This window comes from Pleurodeles waltl, chromosome 9 (assembly GCF_031143425.1).
Source record: "Pleurodeles waltl isolate 20211129_DDA chromosome 9, aPleWal1.hap1.20221129, whole genome shotgun sequence".
NCBI lineage: Eukaryota > Metazoa > Chordata > Amphibia > Caudata > Salamandridae > Pleurodeles > Pleurodeles waltl.
Window position 1 is genome coordinate 498,263,842 of NC_090448.1, and position 17,507 is coordinate 498,281,348.

Below are 17,507 nucleotides of genomic sequence, written 5' to 3' on the forward strand. Positions count from 1 at the left end.
ACTGTGTTTTCCAAATGTCATTAATCCTCATGGGAGACTTATCTCGGCTCTTTGTCTTCTATTCAGTGAAGTTGCATGGCTTTCCTTTTGTCTTTATTTGTACGCTGTCTCTGCCACGCACCCTTCTCAAACGTGTGCAGTATGTTAAGTATTTGTTGAGCTTCCTGCTTAGAAGTGACTGGGTGCTGATATCCTTTATATATGAATGAAAGCCAGATTGGGAAGCCCATGTGTAGGAGTCAGAAGTGAAGACTGGCCACAAAATAAGTTGAATATATCTTTTATTGAATAACATTGTAGGACGCAGGTAGACTTCAAACACCAGTACTTCCCAGCTCCACTCTGTCACCCACATTCCAAATTATTACCTATATATCTAAAACATACTAAGCATTCCACAATCTAAATACTACATGACAAATACAAGTTCTACATTCTACCCCATTACTACAGGAACATTTTCAGAGCATAGGTGGGCTGAGATATCTTTCATCTTCCGTCTTCTCAACAATGTATAAGGAGATAAATGTTGGAAAATGGTACCAGAGTCTCTCTGAAATAAAATGCTATCCATTTGTATTGCAGCTGTGGCAATTTCTTCTTTCAACCGGTAAAAGTGGCTCTGGGTAAAATCACCCAAGGATAGGTGTTTTTGGTGCTGAAGAGACATGTAGACTGTGGGTCTAGGATTATTTATGCTTCTTCATGAAGGGTAAGGATAGTTCTGAAAAGTAGTTTTTGGACAAGCTGGGCATGTTTTTTGGGTACATCCACGTTGATACTCCTAATCATGAAGTTGTTTTATCTTGATCGATTTTCTCAGCTGCCAATTTTGTCTTGCATCTCCTGCTAATGGTTTTCAGATGCCACTGTTCTTTCATGCATTTCATCTTGTTCAAGAGCACACTCCGCCGATGTTGTCTCTCACTGATCCACTCCTGTTTCAGTCTTTTGAAGATGATGATCAAGATTTTATAGAGATTAGGAGGCATGTTGGTGAAACAAAGCCATATCTTTGCGTAGTCTTTGTTCAAGCAGTTGGATATCACCTTTGAAGGCAGGGGATTGAAAATCTCCTGTGGTAGTTGCCTCAGTGGAAGTGGGCTCAGCTGGTGAGTTCGGCATCTTAGCTACATTGTTTGAGGTGAACGCCTCTTTAATCCAGGGAGTCTTTGTATTTTTATTCTGGTTGGCCGTTGTGGTCAGTTATCACGGGCTCTTTACTGACTATAGCTGTCAACATAGTCTTTGTAAGTAATGAGGAGTTTTTTGCAGGGGTTGTGGCTTACTGATGGTGGTTTCGTAATTATTGGCAGAATGGTGTCACCAACTGGCCAGAAGCAGGAACCAAACAGAAGTGCTCTATGAAGAGATGACTTATGAAGCAATGTGAAAGTTTTCATTTACAGTCCCAATCAATTTGGACATTATACCATGCCTGGGGCTGAAACATCCCCTTTTTCACTAATAGCATCAGACCTCTCACAAATGGTATCATGGGCTTCAACACTAAAAGGAACACTGCAGAGAGGTAGATGCCATACACAGAATGTGGGGTGCTCTGTATCTCCACTCATTTATACAGTGTGCATTATCATTCTTTTTCCTCCAGTATTCTCATGCAGGCCTGATGAATTCCTGGGAAAACTGCTGCAATATGTCCAATATCTTAGGCTCATGCCAAACCAGGGACGGCCTATTGCCAATAAGCCTCTCCAGCCACTCACTGCATCTCTGACAAATCTTCCTGGGGGACCAGTAGCATGAGACTGAAGCCCCTCTGTTCGTGGTAAGTCTCTGGGTGGGCTCCCGGGTCCCCAGGAACCCTCTGTGACTGCCAAATACAGCTGCCGGGAATCTGTGCGAGTGGGCCTTCTCACTCCTATCTACTGGCCTCCTGACATTCACTGTTGAGCAGGCCACTCCGTGAATACCAGGAAAAGTTCTTACACAGCTTCAGGGCCCCCAAAAGGGATCAGGAGGTGCCACGAGGGTCCTCAGGAGGTGCGCCCTTCCATCCCACACTCTGAACATGGTTCAACCAGGACCTGTCCTGACAGTTTGGGCTCATTGTTCCTGTTGGAGCAGGGTCATGACTGATTTGCAAAAGGCTGGGTTTAAACTGAGGTGGCATTCTGTGCAAAATAATGATGAACTGGGATGCGGCCCAAAGTAACTACCTGTTCCTATTGGAGCATGGTTGAGAGTGATTTGCATATGGCTGGGTTCAAAATGAGGTGGCATGGCGTGCAAAGTAACAATGGTCTGGGATGCAGCCCAAGTAATTACCAGAGGCTGAGATTAATTCATGTATTCCATCCATCACATATTTGTATACTTTAGTGTGGCGTGCTAAGTGGGACAAGTATGGCCAGACACGGGTCCTGGGCAAACTGTGCTACTGGAACCAAGCTATACCTGCCTGATGAGCACTATAAGGGGGAAATGGGTCTTGGATTGCTTATCTTCCAGCTCAAGGAGGACCTTGTCTGGCAGTTCTGCGTGGACTGTTCTTCTTGGAGCTAGATCGAGACTAATTTGCAAATGCCTGGGTCCAAACTGAGATGGCCTGGTGTGCAAAATAACGATGGACTGGAGTGCAGTCTTGAGTAATTACCAGTGGTTGATAATAATTCAAGCATTCCATTTATCACTTTTCTGTATACCTTACTGCAATGCTTAAAGTGGGATCAGTGTGCCCAGACGTGGGTCCCATTCACACTGTGCCAGTGGAAGGAATCAATACCGGAATGATGACAGTGACAAAAGGCCTCTTTTCACGTGGTTAGCCCCCCACTTTTTACTCGGTAAATGATGTAGCCTAAAAGTTGTTCGTGTCTAGGGCCCCTGCTAACCAGGTTCCCTGGGCCAGATCCCTTTCCCCAAAACTGTTGTGATGCATTGGCACAATTGAAGACACCTTTAGCTGCCCCTGTAAGTCCCTAGAAAATGCTATGTAGGAACCCAGGGCATACGGTACTAAGGGTAAAGCCCCTGAGGGCAGCAGCACTGATTGGCCACCCTCTAGGGCCATACATTCAGATGCACCTAGCACTGCCATTGCAGGCTGTGTGTCCTGATGCAAGCCCAAAAGACAAACTCAACATGGCACACTGCCTGTGTGCCCTATCCAGTACCCACTGCATGCTGTAGAAGTAAGACACCCCTCTTGCAGGCCTTCCGGCCCTAAGGCATGCTGGACTACACTGTATGTGAGGGCATAGCTGCATGAGCAATATGCCCCCACTATGTCATTGCCAACCCTGGGGCACAGTGAGTGGACAGAGCAGCGATTTTAACTGCATGTGCTGGACACTGGTTAATACGAGTTTCACAGCTACATGATGGCCACTCTGAATCAGAGTGTTAAATCCAAGCTGGTACCAGCAATGGATTTCTTACGAAATGTACCCAGGGGTCACCTTAGAGGTGCCCCCTGCAAAAGCTAACTACCATGGCATGGTTGCTGGTCAGCCACAACCAGCCTGCCATGACCAGACAAGAGTCTGGATCCCTGGGGTGAGAGATCCTGCTCTGTGGGATTCAGAACAAAGCCCTTCCTGGGTGGAGGTGCTAATACCCCCTCAGTCAGGAATGTGCACTGCCCTGCTAGCAAGCTTCAAAGGCCTTACCATCCTTGAAACTTGACCCCCCAGGCCTGCTGCTAGCAGCATATGGCCACCCTGTTGCAAACCCGCCCCAACCCCTTTGACAGGAGCAACAGCAGGAAACCAGACAAAGGACAGGAGGAGTGGTCAGTCCTGGCTTGCACCACCCCTAAGGTGTTGCATGCAAGGTGACCTCCCCATTTCATTTTCCTCCATCTTGAATAGAAGGGAAATAGCCAATCTGGTGTAGGGGAGTGACCTCTGCCCACAAGAAGTGGTCACTTAGTGGTTGTAGCCAACCTAAGGTAGATGACCGATTGGTCACTACTAGCCCCCCCCCCCTAATATGCCCATTAAATACAGTATTTAGTGGGCATCTCTAGACCAAAAAATCTGATTCCATGGACAAAAGAAGACCAGCAACAAAGAAGACCCAAGGCTTGAGAATTGAAGTCCTGAGGCACCAAGAAAAGGTGCCAAACCCTGCCTGCTGCACCCAGGACTCGTCAATCTCCGCTGAGGGGTTGCTTTGATGTCGGACAGACTCTAAAAAACCCCAGAGGACCTCCACTCTTCAAAAATCACCAAAGATCTCCCTCCAGAGTGAAGCATTACTCTACAACTCCAGTGAACCAAAGACCCAGTGAAGGCACCTTCACTGACCGGCTGCTAACCAAGGAACCGGATGCCGCAGCCAGAACAAACTTCAGCCATCGGACCATGAAGACAAAACCTACCAGTGTGCCAAGTTTGGTGGCACTCCGACCTCCAGTGGCCAGACCGTGCAATAGCCCCAGGTAATGGTCACCTCATGTCGGACACCTAGAAGGACAGTCCACTCTGGACTGAAAAAGGACCAGGAGGAAGCCCCAGTTGAGGGACTTCAGGAACCACCTGGACCTCTCACCAGAGTGCTCCTGCTGGCCTGCAAGTGACCCTCAAAGTAACCTACCGCCTGCTTCCAAGGGCAACTTTGTGCTCAGCTCCTGGCTCACGGATTCAGTCTTCACTCTGCATCAGGCCGCCCGGCCGCCCTGTGTCCTGCACTGAAAATCCACCTGTGCCCTGTGGGTCCCACACTCCTTGCAACCTCAACATTCCAAGGGGACCCACTGGACTTACCTTTAAGTTGACCTGTGCAGTGCTTTTCCAAGTGGTGCTCCGTAGTGGCCTGGCACTCGCTCCATCGACTTTCTGCAGCTGCCGGAACCGGGAGTCACCCAAACTTCTCCAGCTGGTCCTGGTACCCAACGACAACCTCGACCTACCTGCAAAAGGAGACATTGGTAAACGCATTGCCTGATTTACTGTGAATTTTCAAAATATTCTTCCATTGATCCCTATAGTGCGTAATTACACACAGAAAGATTAACTTAATTAAAACTTTCAAAATTCATAACTTAAAAAGTATTTACCCAATTTTGATGATCTTGGTCTTACAAATTTTATAAAAGGCTGAAATATTTTTGTAAATTGGTCTCAAGTTATTCTTTTGAGTGTGTGCTTTGATTTATTAATACTGTGGGGACAGCGAATGTTTTGCACTTCTCCAAGATTAGCCTAACTGCTCGACCAAGCTATCATAAACATTAGAGCATTAGGTGGTCTAGTTTTTACCCCTGTAACCCAACATTTCGTTGCTTGGACTCTCTGCACAGTGTGCCTAGCTTTGCACCCTACATAGAAGGCCAGCCTCCTACAATGACCTTGTGTTCTGGTTTAGGGAGGACCTGGCCTGGCAGTTAAGGCTGGACTGTCCCTATTTGAGCATGGTCGAGACTGATTTGCATATGGCTGGGTCGAAACTGGCATGGTGAGCAAAAGAACAATGGAGTGGGATGTGGCCCAAGTAGTTATCAGTAGCTACGAATATTTCAAGCATTCTATCCATCACTGTTTGGTACATTTTATTGAAAGGGTGGGAAGTAATTTAATTCTGCCACGCTTTCCTACTTCCAATGATAGTAGTTAGTCCCACAAAAAAGTCTGCAATACCATCCTGGAAGGAGCAGTAGACTTAGCCTACTACCAGGATGCCATGAATGAAATTAGATGCAATCCACCCACTCTCATTTTTTAATGTGGGAGAGGGGAGTGGCCCGGAACAGCAGATGGGCATTTTAAAGAACAGTTTGAAAAACTCGATGGTTGCTTGTTGATAGTGAGGAAGGCCTTGGGTGGTAGCTGGTTCCAAGTCAAATTGTCTCCACTCACCACAAGGGAGGCCCTGGTTTCTAGAAGGTTTTCTAGAAGGTGAGGATAATTTCTCAATTTTTATAGGACAACCAATTCCATAGGAATTCAAAACTCAGCCGCTGAGGTCCTCACAGAAGAGCGCCTGAAAGACTGGAAGCTTTTCCGTGTACCAGCCTGAAAAGTAAATGATTTTTCCCCTACTGCTCAGGCCTCAGTGGAGCAGAACCTTGCAACATAATTGCCTTTTGTGGGGTTGTTCTGGTGTAAGATGGGCTTCCAGTAGCTGTGTTTGGTAATCTAGAGTTATGTTGGGTTTTATACTGAAAGTTACTATGGGCGTTTTATTTATATTTTCCTTACGTTTCCTAAATAAATCATGTCTCTGGGCCCTCTTATCCAATATCTGATGTTTCATTTTTATTTTAATCATCATATCCTTCTTCTTTTTACTAAACTGGTTTGGAAATATTCGAATTGATTTCTTGAATTGAGTCTTTTGTTGTGTTGCTTAGTACCTTTACAAGCATTTCTGTAAGGAAAAGTCTGTGCCTGATGTCATACCTACCAGAGGAAAGCCACTTTTTTGCTCATTGAAGCTGTATTCACGTAACTAGCACTGGGTTATTCACTTTGTATAAGTTCTTACCCTGCTCTCCACCAAGATAAAAATGCAGGAACACAAAATGGAGTATTAAGATTTTTTGCCTAACTCTTTTGGAAAAACCATGACAGAAAGTGCCTCTGCAAAAAGAGGTATGAATTGGGATAATCGAGTGTTCTTTATTTTTCTCAAAGAAGGTAGCAGCCTTACTTGATTCCAAGTTGGACACGTAGGGCCATATTGATCATTTTTTCATGCAACATAGCAAGACACCGTGCTTCACTGAATGAAATGGAGAGGGCAGGAACAAGATTTTGCACATTTCAACTCTGTCCTTGCACTGGTCCACTTTTGGCTGTCTAGGGCTAACGTAGGAACCTTTGCACCATGATGCAAAGGTGCTTGTGCTGCAGGCAGGATTGTTTTTGTGCAAGAAGAAGCACCTACCTGCACAAAAACAATCCTTTGAGGGTTTTTTCCTCAAAGGATTGTTTTTGTGCAGAACGCAGCACATGTAGAATGAAGAAACAAATAGTGGAAATAAAGATATTTCTCCTTGTTGCCCCTCTCCTAGGAAGGCATAGCATTTTGACTCATTCCCAGATCTACTACTACTGGTAAATCTGTGAATGCACTTAGTAGTGAGTAACACAAGGCAGCAATTTGCGCTGTCTTGCGTTACTCCAGTTTTACTAACCACTGCAGAGCCACCACGGAAGGTGGCCTTGTGTGGCTTGGCAAATCTCATCTAGGTTTTGCATCGCCGTTGAGTTACCTTGTGTGGCACCAGCATGATGCAAAACCTTGATAAATATGCCCTGTAGTCTCAGTAGAGAATGAGCATATTCATACCCCTATGACGATGCATTTTATTGGATTGCTTAAAAGATATATAGATGGACAAAAACAGGAGAGTGGGCGATCTAGTTCCCAAAAATAAACATTTGCAGTTACAGCATGCTAGAGTCCCTGTCACATGATAATGGAAAACTGTTAAGGTAAAGAGGATGTATTTAATTCTCTTGTTGACTGTTACTGGTCCAGAGTGACTTGAGATGCACCATTTACCAAAGCCTTTCACACACCCCTATGGCTATGAGCTCCCAGATCCCAAGTCAAGGTACCATTGAATGTATCTAGGTTAGACGAATGTTGCTGTCCCACTGTATATTATATGTTCAGCTGGATATAATTTTTCCAACACTTCCATATGGAATACCTTATAAACTTGTTTTAAAATTATATTGATTTTCGACTTGTGTGCATTATTTGTTAGAGATTTCCCTTCAAAATCTTCACTGGGATATATTATCACAGACAGAAAATACAAAAAAGAGAATGGCTGCCTTTAAGGCTCATCTAATTGGGGGTATTCTTCAAAATGTTTCTAAGATTCACCATGTGCGCGACCAGGACCATCACGTTGTTGTTACTGGAGGTGGGGTGGAGACCACTAAAATATATCTTCTTGACTGAGGCCTTGCAGTGTGGCACATCTTAAAATGGGACAGGATAGATTAAAAGTATCCTAAAGCAAATGTGGGAAACAGACACTGGTGAGGTGGTCTAACTGACAGTGATTGGAGAATGAATACAATTAGGCAGGTAGGTGGTAGAGTTTTCCTGAGTAAGCCTCTAGTACCTATTCTGAAAGACTGAGTCAGTTTGTGTTTGAAAGGAAGCAAGTGACAGTGTGCGTCATGGACAATGTGACCTGCTGTGCACAGGGATTTAGGTGAGGTGCACTGATTTGGGTACATCATTTGCTATGTATGAAGTTACATAGTGTGTCCATGGTTGTGGTAACATATTGTGCACAACAGAGAAATGCCAGGTCTTGCACACAGGAGAGGCATTGTGCATCCTACAAGTATGAGATTACACACTGGGCAAATGTATGAGGTGACTGTAATGTGGTAGGCCACGCAGGGGTGTTCGCTGCTCACACCTCAACCTGCAGTGAACTCTTTGTGCCCACGGTAATGTGACTGCGGGCATAAATAAATGGGCGGGCTGCATAGAGGCAGTCACTGCACAAGATTGGAACAAGTGTGTGTTCGCATTATTGCTGCCCAGGGCTGCATGCAGCTCACATGTGTACTGTGGGCCTACACCTTACACAGTAGCCAGGCCCAGAATATAACAACTGGTGACAAGGGACGGGACATGCTGTGCGCCACACAACATTCAGCCGCATCTGGGTTACAGCGCTGGCATTCCTGGGGCTCTGAGACGGCATGAATTCTCCAGCATGACCACGGCCCGGGCCACACCTGCTGCCAGTAAGTCACATAGACAGCAGTCCCGCAGCTCACGACCCTGAGGGAGTGGGCCAGATCCACCGCACTACCCCACAGAAGCCCATGACAAGCCACCTGCAGCACGTAATGCCACCAAGCAGCCATCACTCAACACAGGGAGAAGCCCATATTGCGCATTATCAAATCCTCCAACCCAGGCGCACAACCTCAATGCAAGGAAGCTGGTAAGAGGCTGCTACCACTCACTGCCTCTTTTCCTGCCCACTTCTGATATCAACAGTACCATAACGACCCTTGAATGCTGGCACACATGGCATCCGTACCCACCATTAAACCCTTCAGTGCCTCTGGGGCACCATCCTCCCAGGCCGCTAAGTGGGCAACAAGGGTAGACTGCCTAGAAACATACTTTGCAGCAGTCCGGCTTGAGGAAGACAGGCAGCGCCCATATTCCTTCACCCTGGTGGTGCCACTCTCCACTAATATCCAAGCAGGTGTGCAAAACCCGGCCCTCCACACACCTACGCCACGCTCAAGGTAGTCCTCACAGTCCATTTTGCATCTCCAGCCAACCCTGACTATGAACAATTCTTGCTTAGAATGACACAACAGACACCTGAAGAATCAGTGGACCAGTTTTATGCTAGGCTCTGCGAGCTAGTATTCATGTGCACCCTGTCTGACGAACAGGATGAAATCCACACCCAGTTCTTCTCGGCCTACATGTCAGCAAAATTATGAGAACACATCTTGCAAGTGCCCCATATGACGATGGACGACATCCTCACCATGGGCAGGTCAATGGAACTATCAAAAGCAAGAGCTACCCATACAGAAGCCACACTCTACAGCGCTGTCAATGTGAACCCTTCAACCAAGTGAGTACTGCGCCTTACCTCAAAACAAAAAAGACAGCCCCAAGATGCCAAATCTTTCTGGTGGTGTGGAGGCCCCACCCTACATAGCAGACTGCCTAGCAAAAGGATGCAAATGCTCAGCGTGCAGCACAGTGAATCACTACGCCAAAGTCTGCCGATCAACACCATCAATGAAAAGGCCCAAGAAGAAGACAGCCAACAGCAAAGATACAGAGTCAGTGCTAGCAGACGACATGGATGATGATGAGTCAGAAGGTCCAGTCCATGTTATCCACATAGCAAAACCGAGTCCCGACTGCCTCTGCTGTGCTCCCCGCTGCCAAGTCCAGTTCGGCAGACAATGACTATTGGCACTTATCGATATGGGGCCTCAATCAACATCCAACCCCTCTCTCTGCATAAAAAGTTGGTATCACCACCAGCGTTACGCCCGCCTCCACATGCCTCCCACTGCCAGGCGTCTTCACCACCACCATCAGCCACCAGGTCCAAGCCACCAAGGTGAAAATCTATGTCACAGAATGTGGGACGGAAATGTTGTTCAGCTGCCACACTGCAGAATGCCTCCAGTTAGTCAAGTTTGCATTTGGGGTCCTTGTCAGTGCCGTTGGCTCCCTCCTGGATGAGTTCAAGCAACTGCTCCAAGGCACTGGATGCCTCAAAGACCGATTGGTTCACCTCCACATCGACCAATTGGTGCAACTTGTAGCCCTGTGACACAGGCGAGTGGCCTTCCATTTTTGACCCAAAGTAGAGGCCGAGCTGCGGAAGGTGAAAAAAGCCAACATCACAGAAAGTGTGGAAGGGCCAATGCCCTGATCGCTGCCCATCGTTGTTGTTTGCAAGCCAAAACAGCCAGGGAAAGTAAGCATATGTGTGGATATGAGGATTGCGAACACTGCCATAAACAGAGACTGCCACATAACTGCTAGAATGACATTGTGGGGGGTGCTGTCGGGCTCCTAATGGTTCACAAAAAATGGACCTATGGTCAGCGCCTGAATCCTTTTCCATGCACCTCAGATTGCGACAATATTAGCGCCTCAACTTAGGCATCTCCAGTAACACAGAGATATTTCAAGACATTATCAGAGGAGTGCTGGCGGGCCTCACTGGCACCCTGAATGTCAATGATGATCTCCTGGTCCAGCCGCCCTCCCTGGAAGAGCACCTCCAAAGACTAAGGGCAGTGTTCCACCGACTGCAAAAATGCTGCCTCACATTGTATTGCAAGAGAAGTTTGAATTTTTGGAAGAGTAAATATGTTTCTTTGGATACCACTTCTCCTTAAAAGGAATCATCCCAGACCCTGCTAAGGTCCGTCACATGCAGCAACATGCCTGTACCCACTGACGTCACCGGAGTAAGAAGCTCCTTTGGTATGGTCACTTACTGCAGTCATTTTATGCAAAACCTGACTCAACTCACAGGGCCACTCTGTGACCTCACAAAGTCATCATCCCCCTGGCAGTTGGTACCAGAGGAAGAGACGTTTTTCCAAGATACGAATGGGCTTTGTTTTCTAACACCACACTTGCCAATTTCAACCCCAGCAATGACGCTGAGCTGTTTGTGGATGCCAGACCCACTGGCCTGGGAGCTGTCTAGTTCCAGAAACAGAAGTGTGGAGAGTGCACACCCATTGCCTATGCTAGCCGGGCTCTGAGCAGCAGTATTCTCACATCAAGAAAGAGGCATCTGCGATCCACTGGGGGTGCAGGCATTTCCACATTTATCTGGATGGACCCCCATTTGTTCTCAGCACTGAACACAAACCTTTACTGCCACTCTTTTATAGCTTGGCATCCAAACCACCACCGCGCAGGCAAACAAAGAACCTGAGACTCTCCATAGGTGACTTGGTGCTCATCAAGGACCGACCTGTGCATTAAGTTCAGACTCTCTTTCGAGCTAAAGCCGTGGACACTTTCCAGTATCCCTGGGACTATGGTAACAGCCTGCAAGGGCAGAGAGACAGTAACACCAAATGTGTCCTTTTTCAAGCCATTTCAGAGCAACCCCGAGGATCCACCTAAGTCCTCAGATCTACACCCACCATGTTCGCTTGATGACCAACACATGGCGAACCTGGCCTGTCTCCTGCCAAATAATCATCAACCTCCACCACCTTCCAAGACAGAGTATGCTCCCACCAGAACATCCACCATGGACAAAGATGCAGAGACTGAAGGACCCGGTGCTGCACAAAGGTCTCCCGAGGTACAACCTTTGGTGTAATCCGACACTGTCACAACATTTCAAGTACTGTGGACTAGACTAGCCGGAATGGTGCCGCCAGTAGCTGTGATCCGAGGGAACAGTCACCAGTAATTTATTTGTTTGTAATATGTTTGTTTACCAGACTACAGGCTTCACCCCTCACAGGGAAATGTTTATATAACTGAGTGTTTGTATGCTGATGGCACTATTTCCAGTTGATTCCGTTAACATGTTTTTGTATTCATATGCTGATCTGAACAATTTCTAGCTGGTTCAGATAAAATGTTCTTGATTTATAATAAAGAAAGAATATAATGTGGCAGACCATGCAGGGGTGTTTACTGCTTGCACCCCGGCCTGCAGTGAACTGTTTGGTTGCGCCCATGGTCATGTGACCTCAGGCATAACTGGTTGGGGCTGCATAGGGGCAGTCTCGCACCAGATCGGAACAAGTTTGTGCTTGCCTTATTGCAGCTCAGCGCTGCATGCAGCCCAAGTGGCGTACTCCAGGCCTACGCCAACAACGAAGCCTAGAACATAACAATGATGTTCTATGCATCTGGAGAATAAGTGGCATGAAATGGGTAAGTGCCTTAAGCAATGTGACACCAAAATACCAGGTGAACTTAAAATACACATGGAAATCTTTCTGACTAAAGAAATTATTAGGAGCTCTATAGAATTTTTTTTTAACCTTGTATGAAAGTTGATGTGTAATTTTGCTGGTAATGCATGTCAACTGAGCATCACCGGCACTAGGTCGAAGTGGCATGCAATGGATGAAAGAGACATGGGTGATGCTCTGACGATATTAGAGGTGGGAGAGCCAAAAAAATTAAGCGGGAGAGCCAACCCAGAGCCGAACCAAGAGTGTAGCTGGGCTTTAAAAGCCCATGCACGAGCCATGCTTTAAAAACAGTTGCTATCTAAATCATGTAACAAATACCATGTGAAAATATGATAGTCTCTTAAAAAAAATATTGTACCCTCCTTTTGCCATGGTTACCCCCATTTTCTGCCTGATGTCAGTGTGCTTGACTGTGTTCACTGGGATCCTACTAACCAGGACCCCAGTGATTATGCTCTCTCTCCTCTAAATGTTGTCACTGCATAATGGTAACCCAGTATTTCACCCAAAATTGGCATACTGGTGCCCCCTTATAAGTCCTTAATATATGGTGCCTAGGTACCCAGGGGATTTGGGATTCCAGGGGATCCCTATGGGCTGCAGTATATCTTTTGCCACCCATTGGGAGCCCATGGAAAGGCTTCTACAGGACTGCCATTGCCGCCTGTGTGAAAAGGTGCATGCACCCTTTCACTGCCATTTACACAGCACCAGGTCACTTATAAGTCACCCCTATAGCAGGCCCTACAGCCCTGGGGGCAGGGGGAAGAGTACATGTGTGTGAGGGCACCCCTGCACTAGCAGAGGTGCCTCCACGGCCTCCAGGACCATTTCCCCAGACTTTGTGAGTGCGGGGACCCTATTTTACGAGTTCTGAACATAGGTCACTACCTATGTCCAGCTACATAGGCATGTTTGGTATCAAACATGTTGGAATCATACCCCAATGCTTTTGCAAGCATTGTTTGTATGATTCCATGCACTCTGGGGGCTCCTTAGAGGACCCCTAGTATTGCCAATACAGCCTTCTAAGGTTTTCCAGGCAGCCCCTGCTGCTGCCACCTCTCAGACAGGTTTCTACCCTCCTGGTGCTTGTGTCGTCATTTAATTGCATATGGATGTGTTTTCCAGGTCCGCTGCAAAACTGAGAAAACTATTTGTATGCAGGCAAAAGGAGATATATCTCAGGGCAGTTAATTGAATCTACATCATGGCAATTTACAAAAGGAAATGGACTCTGGATGCACCAAAGTGTAAACAAATAAATAGTATTAGATATATTAAAGGCAGCAGATTACATTTATTGTAGCCTTGTAGCCATGGCTCAGTGCACATGCCATTAACTTTAGCCTACATCTCATGGCATTCTGGTAGTTTCTGTCTTTTTAAAGTGACTTGAGTCATGCGTGATGCCTCCAATAGAAGTCAGGCTATTTTTTATTGTTTTGTTTGCTTTCATAACTTTCTTTCTCAAAAAATGTTTGTGCTACACACTTTCTTGCACTGGGTATCTGGGAAACCATCTTGGAATTTTACTCCACAATGACCCCTCTTAGGGGCATCCTATGTGCTGCAACACACCTCATTAGGGCATGAAGAAATATGGCCACATCACCCCACCCTGATGGAACTCCACTGGGTCAACTTGCCAGCATGCACCACCTTCAAAACCAGCTCCATTATTGCCATCACAACTGGCCATCATAATCCATGAACAGTCCACAAACTACTGAGTTCCCCCCTCACTTTACTGAGTTTATGACTGTCTTTGACACAATACTGCTCTCTGCTGCTTTTTGGCCGGTCGCAGCTCACACGACGCAGAAGAGGCGGGGTGGCATGCGGGGGGGATTTACGGGGAAATTACGGGGGAGGAATGGGGGAATTAAGTTTAAAAATATCAAATAAACTTAACAAAAAACACTTACCTCCTCTGCCGTGTGCCGCTCCATCTGCTCCTCCCGCTCCTCTGCAGGCACAGGCTCCCAGCCTGTCCTGCGGCAATCCTGGCGCTGCTCAGAGCAGCACCAGGATTGGCTAGGAGCACCCAACCAGGGTGCTCCCAGGCAGACTGGGAGCCTGTGCAGGCTCTCTCCGGCCCAGCAACTGTGTTGCTGGGCTGGAGAGTCCTATGTGAATGTGTGTTTGGCCGGCCCGAGCCAGACGGCCAAACACACATGGGCTCTGAGGGGGAGTGCTGACCACTCCTCCTCACTGGTCGTCACTCCCGGGCCCCGCCCCTTCCCCCCAAAACAATAATAAGCAAAGTTTATTGTCGTTTTGGGGGAAAATGTTTGCAGCTTCCGCTGCTGGCGGTGGGTGATGCTCCTCTGCCCTTATGGAGGAGCCGCCCCTGCTTTTGGCTACGCTTGCACTATATAAATACCATATACATACAAGTGTCCCCCATCAGCTTGAATGACAAGCTCACACCTCCAAATGCTTTGTGCACACCCTCAGCAAGGACTCCTTCAGGTGGAAGCTCAGTATGCACAAAAAATAGAACCCAAGGATCTGGAACGATATCCCATTTCCATGAGGACGACCCCAACCCAGCTCCAATTGAGTAAATAACTGAATGCTTAACTCCTCAGAGAACAAAACATCAGAATGCAGTAATAGTCCGCAAGCCAGCTACTCCTATCAATTTTTGACTGTCTTTTTGACCCTGCGCAGGTCTATGCTGCCTTTCAGATAGGCTCACGGTATATAAATGTATATACAAACATAGTAATGCGCTAATCTCGAAACAATGTGTTAACCTTTGATTAAAGAACTGCCCCTGAGAGGGTGTTCTGCTTTGTGATAATGAAAACAAACGAGGCTCTGTAAAATAACATATCTTCCTAGAATCACCCATTTTGGTCAAGTAGGGCGGGGGTCAGGATTGGTCCCCGAATTTCTTGTTTCACATTATACAATTTACCGACTAGATGGCTAATTCTTTCTCTTTTTTTAACAGCAAAGGCTTGTGATTTGTTTTTAATTGTCGGTACATGATGAAGAGCGAAGGTTGGCAGGGAGAAGGCACATAAAATCTCAGCTCGAGGGTCCAAGGGGACTTCAATTGAGGCAGTGCCTGGATCCGAAAGTAGCTCGCCCTCCTCTAGGACCTGTACGGTGTAAAGGTTGGTGAGGGGCACCGCCCCTTAAGCGGATCGCCCACCTCTAGATATGCTGTGTAAAGACTGGTGAAGTGCACCGACACTCGATGTCGTCCTCTGGTGGTCTGCGTCTGCAGTGAGACCGTCGGGTCAGGAAGCCGTTGCCATCTGCAAGCCACGGATGCTAAATTGGGGTGGGTCACGTGAGCTTGTTACCAGGGCTGAAAGCAGCGCGAGACGTTGTGGGTAGAGAGCCTGTGGGAGCTGGACCTGGCGCCGCTGCTGGAGATCAACAGGGCCGCGCGCAGCCTCGGGTAAGCAGCAGCAGTCCTGCCTCGCGCCCCTGCCCTAGATCCCCACCCACCGGCCACGGTACGGCGCTTCCGTGCCCGCGCCCTTTCGCAGACTCCTAACGGACATTGCCCCTGCTTGGCAGTGGATGCACAGCATGGGCAAAGCATGACCAGGAGAGGAAAAAAGCACTGCTACAAAAGGGAAGCAATGTACAATAACCATCGTGCGCGGGTCACACTCCTGCAAACAGCACCCATTGTGCACCGCTGCAAATCACACACACCGATACAAAAATGTCTACACCTGCGTACACTACTACGAAATATGTACGTTGTATCTTGTTGCAGATTATTCTGCACTGTGGACAGCTGCAACAATGCTTACTATATATTTCTCTAATAATACTTTGCAGCTTCAAACCGTACTGCTGCAGAAATATGACCCTGTATACCGCTGCCCAACACTTGCCACATATGCTGTTGCGAAGTCGCAACGCTGTGGTCCCACTTATCGCATGTAACGGGGGGCCAGTTGTTCAAAGCCATTTTGCATTTCTTAAGGGTCTGAATTGCTATTTCAGGCCGTTAGGAAATGCAAAAATGGCTTTTCAGATGTACGAAGCCCATTAGCGAATCACAAATTGCGATTTCTACCCAGTCAAAATCACAGTTTGCGATCCTCTGCAGAGGAAATTGCAAATAGGGATTACCTATTTGAAATTCCTATTCAGATGTACAAAGCATGTCCTTAATGTGAATTTGGCATTTAGGTAATACAATTACCATTGGCTTCAAGTCAGTGGTAAGCATGTGTAATGTAAAAAAGCACCCAAAGATGATTTTATTTAAAGTACAGGGGAGCACACACATGTCCCTTGGGCATATGCGTGCTCTACAAGTGCATCACTGTTTTTTGGGTACCTTTCGGGGGCCTTTTGCCGATAGCCATTCTTGGTTTTGCATTTCCCAAATAGCGATTTCTCAATAGGAAATCGCTATTTGGGAAATACAAAACCGGCTCATTGTCACAAATGGAGTGGGACTTCTTATTTGTGATCTCCTGATAGTGATTCCTATTTTGTAGGAATCGCTATTAAGAAATCGGTATCTTGTTACATAGCATTTTGAATTTCCTTAACAGTGATTTCTATGAAGTCGCTAGTTAGGAAAAGCACTATTGCATCCACATACATTTGGCCCATATCTTTACTCCTTGAAATATGCACAGCAGTTTACTTCACAGTAAAACATGCATTCATGCAAACTGTGCTGCAAAATCTGCATCTTTGTACAACGTACTGAAGCAAAGTATAATTTAAATACGCTATACAAATGTACACATCTGCAAAGCAGGCAACATTTTTGTCTGTTGCACAATTGTAACAAAAGACTCGTACAAAGTAAGAAATATGTGCTGTGATACTAAGCCTGTAAGTATATGCTGGTGGAAAAACATGGACACTGCTGGCACAAAGTAACCAATACCATATTACTGTATACCGTGCAACAAACCACACAAAATTATGTTTCTGCAAAAAATGCAAATGTATATACTCCTCCACAGCCAATAAATCTATTCATGAAGTTTTCCATATTAGTGCAAAAGGCTACTTTATAATTTTCATCAAAATATTATGTACGCCTCTAAAACTTGTGCGATTGTATATTATTGTAAAACGTGGACCTGTTTTTTTTTTGTTGCAAACCCAACAACTCAG

At 46.5% G+C, this 17,507-nt stretch overlaps 1 protein-coding gene across 5 annotated transcripts in view; it reads left to right on the forward strand.

The window, feature by feature from the left end:
- Nucleotides 1-17,507, forward strand: part of ZBTB25 (zinc finger and BTB domain containing 25) — a 273,963-nt gene that overhangs the window by 180,315 nt on the left and 76,141 nt on the right. The window contains exon 1 of one of the 5 annotated variants that reach the window (XM_069207346.1): nt 15,579-15,690. The exons of 3 other annotated variants lie outside the window; for them this stretch is intronic. The gene's annotated coding sequence lies outside the window, so the exon portion shown is untranslated. One more of the 5 variants, XM_069207344.1, reaches the window with a different exon arrangement.